Genomic DNA, 13,253 nt, shown 5'->3' with positions numbered 1-13,253 from the left:
AACCGCTATTAAAGATTTTTTTCTCTCTCTTACAAAGACTGAAGGTATTTATTCGCAGCAATGTAAGCACATTATATTAACCTACTTTCCCCCATATGCTTATTCATGTATTCATGGACAGTTACATAAAACACAGGGCAGGAAATACAAAGGGAGCTATTCATCCTCAAGTTTAAATTTTTTAAGCTTTCTCAATTGTTCAATTGTAGCCATCGCATTATGGAGTGAAAGGTGAATATTTATTTTAATGTGGGGTGTAGGCGTAGCACCACTTGGGGAGGAATGCATTTAGGCAGGATACGAGACACAATCCTACAATGAAATCTGTGTTAATAGACCAGTTTGAACATATTCAGCGAAATAATTTAGCACAAGCTTCCATTAATTGTTTGTTGTGTTTGCATTTGATAAATTTTTATTTTATTTTTATTTATTCATTATGTTTTAGAGTCAGGGTGGTGCTATCTGCATCAGGCTAGCTCTGTTTTGGACACGCAGGCCACCCAGGCAGCTGTTTGGTGGCTTTACAACTTTGAAGGGTGCTTGGGCTTCCACAGGAAATTCAGACTTCCATCACTTCCATCTATCAAACCCTCTGATACCAACAGTTCCACTGAGAGAAAGGTTCCAGTGAGAACAGAGATCATGAAGCAGTGATCATCATGCTCAGTAGACCTGTGCTCAGTTACCACAGGTTCCAGTGACACAGCTGTGATTATCACCAGTATTATGGTTGTCATGAACACACTGACCGTGTAGGTTCCTTGGAGAGGGTTGAGACTACTAGCAGTGCTGTGTTTCTTATACCAGAACACCGCGTCTCTCCTGTGTTTTCCAAAAGAAAAAATAAATCATAGCTAACAATAGTTTTCTGTGATCAGAAGGTGTTTCCACACTGATCACAAATGGAAAATGCACAGTCATACAGACCACCAACTCTGCCTGTAGCTCAGCTGTGCAAAAGATTGTACTACTGATGGCAGTGGGTCAAGCAGACATGGGCCTGAATGACAAAAAATAAATAAAAACACCTGGAACCTGAACTATGTAGATCAGCTTGGTTCTGTCTCTTCAGTGCAGACCATGTATCAGAGGGCTGTGATTATCAGCCCTGTCCTCTAGGGGGAGCAGACACCCACCCTATTCTCTTGGGGAACAGGTCATGACCTTGGCCTGTTTGAGCCTGGGCCATCACACCTATGTGTGAACCCTCATCAGCGTCCCCCTGCCTTCTGATGAGTGGGTCTTTCTGTTAAGAGCACCCATTTCTAAATTTTACTGTGCCTTCATTCAGACAAAAGGAAAAGGCAAACAAGTGCACAAACAAAGAACCACACACACGCACACACACACAAACTGAAAAGCAACTAACTCAGCAAACTTTAAAACTACTATATATATAAATATATTTATAATTATTACCAAAATGGCTATACATTCATGGCACTTAATGCCATGTCATCACGTGTCCAAAGGCAAGCATGTGTATTATGAATAAATATATCTATATTTGCACCTTATTAATATACAGACATGCACAAACATATTTTTGTCTTATGAACACATTTTAATATATATATATATATATATATATATATATATATATATATATATATATACACACACATATATATCAGAAGTGCACATAATGCAAAGTGCTTAACTGTACACAGTGTATGTCTGTGCCTTTTGCCTTTTACCATTTAAAATGGCTCCTGCCCTAGCAGACCTGAGGATATGTGCACTGTACACAAACAGGGCTCAATAAGTGCAGAAGGAGGAAGATGAATAGTCACGCCGTCATTAATTGGCAGAACAATGCAATCATCTTTGCAGCCGCCATTCCCCAGCCTCCTCTCACATCCACTGCAGATCTGTAAAGTGTCTGTAAATCAGCGAGGGAGGGGAGGGGACCTCGGCGGGATTCCTCACCTCACATCTGGAGCGCCGCGTCTCTGCGGCTGTCACTACCAGCGTGTCACACTGCCTACCAGCCCCCTGTGAGGGATGGGCGGGAGGCCACTGGGCGCAATCCCTGGAACACAACGGTAACCACTCTATTCACAGTTCACTCAACGCTACTCAAAAAATGAAATAAGATATAGAGATGGATGGGTTGATGAATATGATTTGAGTAATTCTTTATGCACTCCTGGCTTTTTTTTTCATCTAAAGATGTCTTTATTTCCCGCGATTTTCTGAGAAGTCATATGAATTCCGAAATCCTCTTATAATCTGCATTTCTCTGACTTTCATATTATTACTAAAGTTGTAAAGCCTGCTGCACTTTCAGAACCAACATTGCAGAACCTTACTGCATGCAATTAAAATAATATTAAATAAATAAATAAATAAATAATATATATATATTTATATATATATATATATATATATATATAGAGAGAGAGAGAGAGAGAGAGAGAAAGAGAGAGAGGAACCCTACAAAATTGGCAGGCAATCTATGGGGACCGCAGCAGTTTAAGAGTAGGTGAGACTCTATTATATGACAAATCACCGTATTAAATGATATTGATGACAGTGTAAACCAGACTTTTTTCTGTTTCTGGCTACAGTTATTAAATAAATAAATAAATAAATAAATAAACAGAATAGGCATTTATACCCAGTAGCTGTAATTTATGGCCATTAACTACATTCTTTGACATAAACCTAGGGTTTGCAATTTTTTTTTTCATAATGCATATCATTAGGTATCATCTTTTTTTTCACTGTTGTATTTTTGCAGTTTTCAGCTATAGACTGGTTATTATTATTAGGGACATTTCAGTTTACAATGCTGCCCATTCTCAAATAGTTTGCACATGAATGTCTTTTGGGGAAATTAGGCCTTGGCTGGTTTAAGTATTTTAGCATTTTTAAAGTGTGTTAGTGAGTATACTTTAAAAAAATGTTTTAATTGCAATAGTTTTCACTATTCTAAAAATGTGAAAACTACATAGGCTATATAAAACTTTCAGAAATAACATACTTCTGATTAGTGTGCATTTATTTAAATTTTCTGCCATACATTAATCACCCACTTCTAGTGTGGCATACAGTGATTATTATGATTATTATTATTAGTAGTAGTAGAAGTAGAAATATACTGTTACTTTTATTTTTTAAAACAATAGATGTACTTCATGGATCTGTGCTTTAAAGTGAAGGGTTAACTGACCTCATCCACCAGTGTGTACAAGTGTAGAACCTACCTGAGTGATAGCACACCCACCATTTTGTCTCAGAATGATCACCATATATGGTGTTGCATTTTTCCAGTTATACTGAAAAGTGATTATATAGACAGATTGAGGGAGTGAGGCTGGGAATTTGGCCAGAACACTGGGGAACACCAGGCTACATAAGACTTGAGCTAATTTTTACAAATAAAACAAATTACCACTTTGTGCCAACCTGTATGAAATATTTAATTTATGCCTTTACATTTTATCTAACTAGTATATACCCCATTGGAGCTAATGTGAATGGAAAAGGCTTGAATTAATCAATGACAGCTGAATAAATCATGCATTACAGACATGATCACCAAAGTAAGGCTGACTGATTGCTGACGTAATCCACATATTAACATGACATAATAAGTAAGGTTTATAAAATTCCCATTTCTCTAAACTGTAACATAAGCACAGCAAAAAGTATACTTAGAATGATATCTTGTACAGTACCATGAAAAAGTACTTGTACCCTTCCTCATTTTCTTCTATTGCATATTTGTCACGCTGAATGGTTTCAGATCTTTAGACAAAATGTAAAATGAAACAAAGGGAAACTGAGTGAACACAAAACACATTTCTAAAATTATTATTTTATTTATTCAATGAAAAACACCCATATCACCCATGTGAAAATGTATCTGTGCCCTTAGTTACTCAATCAAACAATTAACCAAATTTAATTGATAATTAGATTCAGCTGACTGAACACAGCCAGGCTTGATTGCAGCCAGCCCTGTTGAATCTTAACCTCACTCATATTGAACCTTACCACCAAAGTGAAGTAGTCACCATTAAGTTTCTACAAGCACACTACAGTGTATGCTACAATCAAAGGAAATTCCAAAAGACATGAGAAAAAGGAAGTTGTTGAAATATATCAGTCTGGAAAGGGTTACAAAGCTATTTCTAAAACTCTGAGACTCTACCAAACTACTGTGAGAGCCATTATCTCCAAATGGAGAACACTCGAAACAGTGGTGAATCTTCCCAAGAGTGGCCGGCTGGCCGGCCAAAATTTCTCCAAGGGCGCAGCCACAAATCATCCAGGAAGTTGTAAAAGATCCCAGAAGAACTTCCAAAGAACTTCAGGCCTCTCTCACCTCAGCTAAGGTCAGTGTTCATAACTCCTTTCATGGGAAAGCAGCAAGGCCGAAACCACTGCTAACCAAGAGAAACATGAATGTCTCATATTTGCAAGAAAGCAGCTGGATGATCCACAAGCCTTTTGGGATGATGCTAGATTCCAGCCTTGCTAAAACAGGAAAGGGAGACAGAAAAACCATGAACACAGACTACTTCAGACTACAGAAAAATATAGGCCTAGTCAGAATTAATAGGAAGAAATTTCCCTAAAGCTAGCTAGCCAACAACAGCATTAGCTAGATTGTCTTTACTTAGCTAGAATTTCCATTGCTAGCTTGCTAGTTTTTTTAAATAATCATAATTTCGTGCCCAACACGGGCTGTGTATTCTCAATTTCCACCCCAGAATGCACAGTTGTCCGCCAGCCACGTTCTATGATGCAAACATGGCCACATTAGATCACAGAAATCACTAGCTACAAAGTGTTTGTGTGCGCACAAATGCAGCAGAAGAGCAGATGCTTCAGTTAGCTAACTACTCTGGAGTCTATGTAAGTTGCATCCCTTTATATCAGTTTGTATACCTGTGTGTGCACGTGCATTTTAATATATGGCCCAGCAGGCCTATCACTGACATTGTACTGTATATACAGAGAGTAATGATGTAATGTAACCATCACACCACTTTCAATGAGGAGGAATATGTAATATGTAGCATTTTGAAATTAACTTTGAAATTGCAACTTTTAGGTTAGCACCCCAGTGAAATAATGTCCTGGGAAAGAGCACCACACATTATTAAATGTTGTTAAAAACTGCATAATTACAGATGGAATCAATTTTGTAATGTCATTAGCCACAACCAACTCAAAAACGTGAAAAACTTGGACATGACGTAGGTAAGGGAGAGATCATTACAGTGCGGCTACAGAGATGATGAAATAGGATACAATGAATGTTGGATTCAAGTCCACATTCATAGATTCCTATTCTACCTTGTCTGTAGCTGCACTCGGGATGAATTTAAACAGCGGGGGGCGCCTTTTTATTTCTCTAAATTATCTGCTCAAGGTACCTTTAAGGTGCACGAGAAGCTTCCTCAGCTTTCTCAGGGTTGCCCGACAATGCAGTGAAATTGCAAAGCAAACCCTCCGTCCAGGTGTGTTTGTAAAGCAACGACATATCGTAAATACTGATTTCATTCAGTTTCCCAAGCCTCAATGCAGGCATCTTGTGAAACTTCTAGACACTATTTGGTCTCCCAAAAGTCCTTGGTGTAATATATAGTTTACAGATTTGGGAAAATCATTTTTTGGCTATCTTACCCATCGCTAGATATGATCTATAGAAATGTCATCACTGTTTGTTCAGTACAAAAATGTTAAGCAACATCTATTGGCTGCATGCTAACTGTGCTACCTCTATGAATGGTAGCACAGTTAGCATGCAATAACACTACTATAATGGCACAGAACAGCATGACCGTAATAGGAAGTTAACCAATAAAATATTAATATGCATTACATTTTGTAGGCTAAACAGTAGCTTGTTCGTTAATGAGCGTTATCAAGACATATACACAACCATTAATCTCTGCCAGACTTTTTGGGTATGTCATTGGTGGCAGACATGAATTTATAAGCTATAGTGACTAAACAACAGCTTTTTCCTTAATTACTTTTATTATTATTATACTGTGGAGAGAATTACCAAGCCTAGTTTAGCTAAATGGTACATTTTAGCCATGACTTAATCTTACATTTTAATTATTGGGTGACTCAAATTTTGAATTAAATTTTTTGTTTTTAGTTTTCTTGCTCTCCTGTTTACTGCAAGTATTGGGAAACTGCTGTTATTATTTGTAGAGACTGGCAACCTTTGAATCTGAGCTGGTCTGGAGGTTTCATACAATTGGTACCTTTTATAACATTTTCTTTCTGATGTTCTCCACTTCTGTAAGTCATTCTGGTTAAGACCATCTGCTAAGTGCTTGTGATGTAATGGAAGGAAACATCTTCAACATAAAAATACAAGTAACCTATAAAAAAAATAAAAAAATTTTACATATACATGGACACGTATTCAGATATTCTTTTGAATTTCAATTTTTCAATAAAATGTAAGCAACAGAGGAGAGACCATGAAAACACATCAAATTTCAGCCCTCTGACTTGTTTACTGATTCACAGCACAATGGATGCAAACAGAATGCAAATGTTTTTGATTGAATCAGGTGATGCAGAGGCAATTGTTTGGAGAAATGTCCAAGAAATTCATTTGTATCAGTGGGGGGCTTTCTTTATGAGCCTGCGTAACTGAAATCTGTCTTAAACAAAAGCTATCATTGTTCTAAGGCTTGCATTCTTCCATTTCAGAGGCGGATGTGGCCACAACATTAATTTCCTTTCAATTAACAGTAGCTTAATTTTTTTCTACAGTAAACAAGTCAACATGAAAAGATTGATAAAGCATATTCATTTTATTCTGCCATTTTCAGTCACCTCTCAACGGGCACTCTTTCGTCATTAGCATATTGCAGCCGTACGTTGGCAATTCTTACAGAGTTTGTTTTGAACGTCTATCTGCAAAAACAATTCATAGTGAATGGAAACAGACTAGGGCTGTGCTTTTGTAAGACTGGAGGTTGTACTGCTTAACATGAAGTGGTAGGTAATAGGAATATATTCAGAGTGGTGGAGTTTTGATTAAAGGATAAGCATTTACATGCTGCTGGATGTTTTTCATACTATTTTCATTATTCTTTTAAAATCTTTACATTTTACGCCCTCAACTTTTCAAATTGCAAAGTTGAAACCAAATTGGGATATAAAGCAGGTAGAAGCATAAAAAAGATCCAACGAACATATTTCAGAAAAAACCCAACAGCATTCTTTTTTATGCTTTTACCCCCTTGTTTATCCCCAATTTGGATTTTCCAGTCATATTTTGTCAGTGTTTGTTGCTGCAACCTTTGCCTTTGATTCGGGGGTATAGACGAGCACAAGCTCTCCTCGAAGCCCGTAATATCAGCTGCTATTTCTTATCACACTGCAGTTCATACATCGGGCTCACACAGACATGAGTCAGAGGAAGACGCTTCATGTGCAGCTTGTGGGTGCCGGGGTCACTGGTGAGTAATGAGATCCTGTCATTCTGGGCCATGTTAGATCCAAATGTGCATCGCGCTGTGGGGCTGCCGGCCACAGTCGGCACAGGCACAGTCCAGATTTTACACCAGACCTTGGAGGTCCATGGGATCTATTGACCAATTCTCTTAGAGGATTACTTGTCAAGGCACTCACCTGCTGAGGTGATTTGTAGTTGATGAGTTTACAGGGTAGATTGATTAACAGTGCTGGATATGCTTTACTGGTTTCTGATGCAAATTAAACCAAGCAGAGATTTCATTAAATTACACTAACTTCTCCTAACTATGATGTGACATTGTGGAAATGGCTTAATGTTGCTACAATGTTATTTGCCATCTAGTTGGTTGTACCAAGGAGTGTTTTATGGGAATGCCATGATTATAATTAGGATTACTTTTTATATAATTGAATCATTTGACAGACATTTTTATTAGAGCAACTGTTAGAATTCTTCAGTTCAAAATACAACTCAAAAATGTTTAAACATTGATACACCCAATGACAAAATACACAGTCCAAAGCTTTCTATCAGATCAGGTTACTATCATCCCCTTCTTAGTTGAAAATGCTACCCAACAGCATTCAACGTTTATAACAACACATCATTTTCCAATTATACATAAGGAAGGACACCAGTTTGCAGCAATACCAAGTCAAGGGTTTTATTTAATTTATGCAATATCAATATGTTGTCATGCTGCAAAATATAATACAAGACAAATTGAGTTACCATTTTCAGTTATCAATTTAAAGGAGGATATACATGCAATTCTGTGCTTTTAAGCAGATATTTTCCAATGCCTATTTGTTAATAGGTGTGCACAATGCTAATTATTCTTATCAGTATTAGTGGTAGCCCATAGTAGATGCACTTATACAGGCAGGCAAAGGAGAAATAAAACCAAGTCTGAACAGCGTTACTTAATATTAATTTTAAATTAATGTCATTCACTTAGGCATACAAATTGTCATGAAAGCAGGATAGCAGCCCCTGGGCTGAACTAGAATCAGTTCAATCTGTCACACAGGGGGTCTTTTGGCATGGTGGGCTGAGAAACAACTGTTTGATAGAGTGTACATTTTGGTTATGTAGACTGGAATTGTAAGTTGTAAAAGAAATAAATAAATATTGGTTTTTATACCAACTAAATATCTGACGAGTTTTAGCAATAAGTGTGTCCAAGTGGCATAAGGTGATATCAGCTGGTCTAGGGTCAGACTGTAACAGGAAGTAGGATAAGGGAAATGAGTCGAGTGTGGATAAGGAAAATGGTACTGCAGACCGACAATAACACCAATCCCTATCTGCCTATCCAGCATTACCTAAAACCTGGCTAGTATTTGTAGGGTACTGGGCATGGGACGGCTTTGAATACTGAACATCAGGACAATTAGTCTGTAGTCTTAGAACCAAGAGTTCCTTCAAAAATAACAAAGGAAAAATAATGAAGCAAAATTAGTGTCCAAATGGAAGGATTTGTAGTCCAGCTGGGAACAAACTAGCTAACTGGAGTCAGTATATGGCAAGCAGAGGGCAAAACGAGAGTTGAGGTCAAGAACAAGCGAATGGTCAAACACAAAATCCAATCGGCAAACAAAGCAGAGGGGCTAGGCGAGAATCGGAATAGAATACAACAAGTGAATGGTCAAAGACACAAAATCATGGGGCAAACCAACTACAAGGTCTAAGGCAAGAATCAGATTTGATCAAACGAGAGACAGGCTAGACAGGAATCTGAATCAAACAAAATAGGGTTGAATATGCAAAGTCAGACGAAGCAATCACTATGCACAACACACCAAGCACAAATTTGAATAGCTAGTTTCCACTGGTGGCAAACAGCTGCTTTTTCTAGTCGATTAAACGGAGACGGAAACAATAAATCTTATGACGAACCGGAAGAACGAAGTGACGTAGATAAATGTAAACACGAACTTATGACGGGTCGTAACAGCCCCAACCCTAAGACAAAGTCAAGGGCATGGGTTTTCCTTTTAAGGATGACAATGTTTGAGCGTGTCAGCAACATCGTTTTGTGCATTTCTTATGCATTATCTCCAAATTGAAACCTTGTACAATTAAAGACCAACGCATGAGCCAATTGTTTGAATTGGACATCCGTTGAACAAAAACAAGGGCGTTGTGGTCTGTGTAGACCATAATGCGGATTAAGGTGGAGGCAAGGTATACTTTAAGATATTTAAGTGCTTCTAAAAGCACAAGAGCTTCTTTTTCTATTATGCTATAATTAATCTGATGATGCCTAAATTTCCTTGAAGAAAAAACAAACAAAAAAAAAAAACACAGGGTGATCAACTTCATGATTGTCCTTGCAATAACATATGATGTAAATACAATAGATGACTGATTCCCAGAACCACTGTGTGCAGATGACATCAGTACTTTGTGCTGTGGGAAGAAACCTACTCATGTCTGGCTGACTAGCAGTGGATACTGAGAAGACCTTTTAATTCCTTTACTGAAGAAATATTTTCCATCTTTTAGAAAGGTAAAGATACCCCCACAAACTGAGACAATGGATCAAAACAAATGTTTTATTGGTTTCTTGTTTGGCTGTATCCATGCATATACAGTGAGCTCCATAATATGTGGGACAATGACATATTTCTTCTTGATTTGGCTGTGTACTCCACAATTTTAGATTTGCAATCAAATAATGCACAAATAGTTAAAGTGCATATTCTCAGATTTTGTAACAGGATATTTTTTATACATTTGGGTTTCACCATGTAGAAACAACCACACATAGTCCCCCCAGTTCAGGGACTCATAACGTTTGGGACGTGAGCTATCAGTATCTAGTCTTGATTCTATGCTTTTATTAAAATACCCTTTAATAAAAACTGCAAATGTGCACTTTAACCAGATATGAATAGTTTGATTACAAAGATTATGGAGTAGAAAGCTAAATAAAAAAAGAAAGAAAATATGGCTTTGTCCCAATCATTGTGGAGCTATCATTGTATATGAATTGGGAAGGGGGGGGGGGGGGGGGGGGGGGGGGGCTAATACCATGCCATTATGCCTAATACCATTACTCCAAAAATGCTCATGTGCTCATGAAAATTGCTAGGAAACCCTTGGTCCATTATGTGGAATCCAAATTGACCCATTTGTTGCAAAGTCTTGACAAGATGCAAACCTTTGAGAGAAGTGTAGGTCAAAGTATGCTTAGTAATGCTTAGTATGATGTTGTCTCCTCCTCACAGTGGGCTACACTTAGGATGTCTCCTCCTCAGAGTGGGTCACACTTGCCCAAGGTGAATAGTTTTGCTGAAATGCCTTGTTTTTCCTCTTTCATGTTTATCTGTGCTGTTGTAAGATTTTTACATAAGCTTTTTTTATGTGACACCTCATTTAATAGAAAATACTATTTTTATTGATATTTTAAGTAAATTTAAAAATATCTTGTCATAAATTATTTTACCTAAATCCAACCCAGCAACATATATTGCATTGTTAAAAAATGCATCAGCCAGCTCATTATGAGGACAATAGACCTCTACCACGTGAAAAAAAGCTATGGATATTTATTTTCTTTTTAAATGGATATGCAGGGAGACCTGAATGTTCTCAAGAATACATTGCCTTCATAAATGGCAGGCTGTATTTTAAATTCATATTTCAGTCTAAATGATATAGGTTATTATTTGAATGCTCATTATCATTCAGACACACAGTAAGCGCTGGTAATGTTTCCTATAACCCAAGCCAGCAGCGTAATGTTGTTCCTAATAATGTACATGCATATTTGCTTCAGACTGTGATTATAGCCACCCAGAATATAACCAGTTTGATTCTAACACAATGTGACAAAATGCGAAGAGAAAAAAAAAAAGGATTTTTTCTTTGAGATAACACCTTTGGAAAAAACCTCCTCAAAGCATTAATATCCAGACAGGATGTACTGGTAATCTTCAGATTTAAGCCATTAAGGTGCGTTTATCTGTGACCCTCAATTTATATTATTAAAGTTAAAGTCCATGAAAGTGTGTTTAGACAAAGACGCAGGAATTACCTGCTATGAAACCTCAAGTACTTTTATATAGCTTTGTCTTATGATGTGAACTGGATATTAAATATCCTTTATCTTAAATTTCTTCCAGCCTCGGGTAAGCTGATATCTCACTCCATGTGCCTTATATGGCTATATCACTGTAAAATATACATAAATATCAATGGGATACATTTGTCCAAGTCTGCAAAGATTATGTGCTGCCTGTGTTCCATTAATAATGACTGATGCATCATTTTTAAAGTACAAATGGTGTATAAATGTGAATATTGCAAATGGCCTTGATAGTGAGAAGACGGTAAATGGTTTAAGCAGATGAGCTAAGGTTAGAGGCAGTAATTGGGTCCCCCCCGGGATGAAACTCACCTGTATTTTATCTTTTTTTTCTCTCCCCGAACTCAGAACTTTCATTACTTCTTGAGCTGAGCCTTAAACCAACAAGGGAACTCGCTTTGGCTTTAGGAGTGTCCCCAGGGTGCTGGGGTTGAGGAAATTAACCTATAGCTCTTTTTCTTCCTCACATCACACAATTACAATAAAAATCTTATAAGCACCACAATTTATTTAAACTCCACTGCTCGTCCGTTTCGCCCCTTCGGGGAAACCGTGGAAATCGTTTGGTTGGACCCCTCCCCCCTCGCACCCTCCCCCTCCTCTCTTTTCTTTACCACTACCTTTCCGCTTCTCCTGGGAAAGCCCCATTAGAAATAGCGGAGTGGCTGTGGAAACAAATACATAATTTTAAGAGCAATCTACCCTCTCAGCTGAGCCCTCAAGCCCAGTTTCCATGCTTTCAGTCTCACAACACTTTGTCAATTACAGGAGACACTTTCCAGTGATATGTCATGAAGTCTGTGAGCTCACACTGGGGGGGGGGGGGGGGGGGGGGGGGGGATGTGGAGGCACGGGGGCTTCCAGAAACATTACCATGTCTAATTGTCTGGATAGCAATAATTATGTGACTGCAAGTCTCAAGGGAAAAAGATTGCAGTCACCATCAAGTTCCATATGAGTGAATGATTTTGGTGACTTGAAGTTATAATGGTTTTTGTTTTTACAATGTTTGAGCAACACATTTGAAATGGGGAATGTAGGGGGGTGGGGGGGGGGGGGGATGGTATGGCACACAGATCCACAGAAAACAAACCGATCTTCTTTTTATGAATAACCTACATGAAAGGTCAAGGGGATGACAATGATATGATGGATGTTACAAGCATCCAATTAAGTAATTCTGAAAAGGAGCCCCCAAGCATTCTCTGTGCTTATTAAATATAAAACGGCTAACTCAAAAGTCAGAGGTCTGTGTGCTTTTCCTTGTGTCCTGTACAACTAAGAGTATAATTCTGAATTATTCATAATGTTGATGAGAGGGTCAGTAACAGAGAAATCCTCATTATAAATGTTTGGAGTGAGGCTCAAAGGTCACTCAACAACTTTCCGGATGTCTGAACATTTTCTAACAAGTCGTCTGAATAAAGAGTGGATATTGCAATGGAAGTGCATGTCTGGCATGCAAATACCAGCAGTCAGAAATGATTTTGATATTTGATGCTTTCTTTATGTCAGTGCTCAGTCTTGCTTCAACATCAAAGTTGATTGGTGTCAATGGACTTTGCATTCAGAAGATTCTGATTCTGGGAATTTTGTAGGTAAAATTGTGAATAGAAATTAAGGCACAGTTTTGAGGAAACACAGATCTGCTTTTGGAAATACCCTAATCATAAAACATAAATCAGCAGCACAAAG

This window comes from Anguilla anguilla, chromosome 16, assembly GCF_013347855.1.
Source record: "Anguilla anguilla isolate fAngAng1 chromosome 16, fAngAng1.pri, whole genome shotgun sequence".
In the NCBI taxonomy this organism is placed as follows: Eukaryota; Metazoa; Chordata; class Actinopteri; order Anguilliformes; family Anguillidae; genus Anguilla; species Anguilla anguilla.
This window is presented reverse-complemented; position numbering follows the sequence as displayed.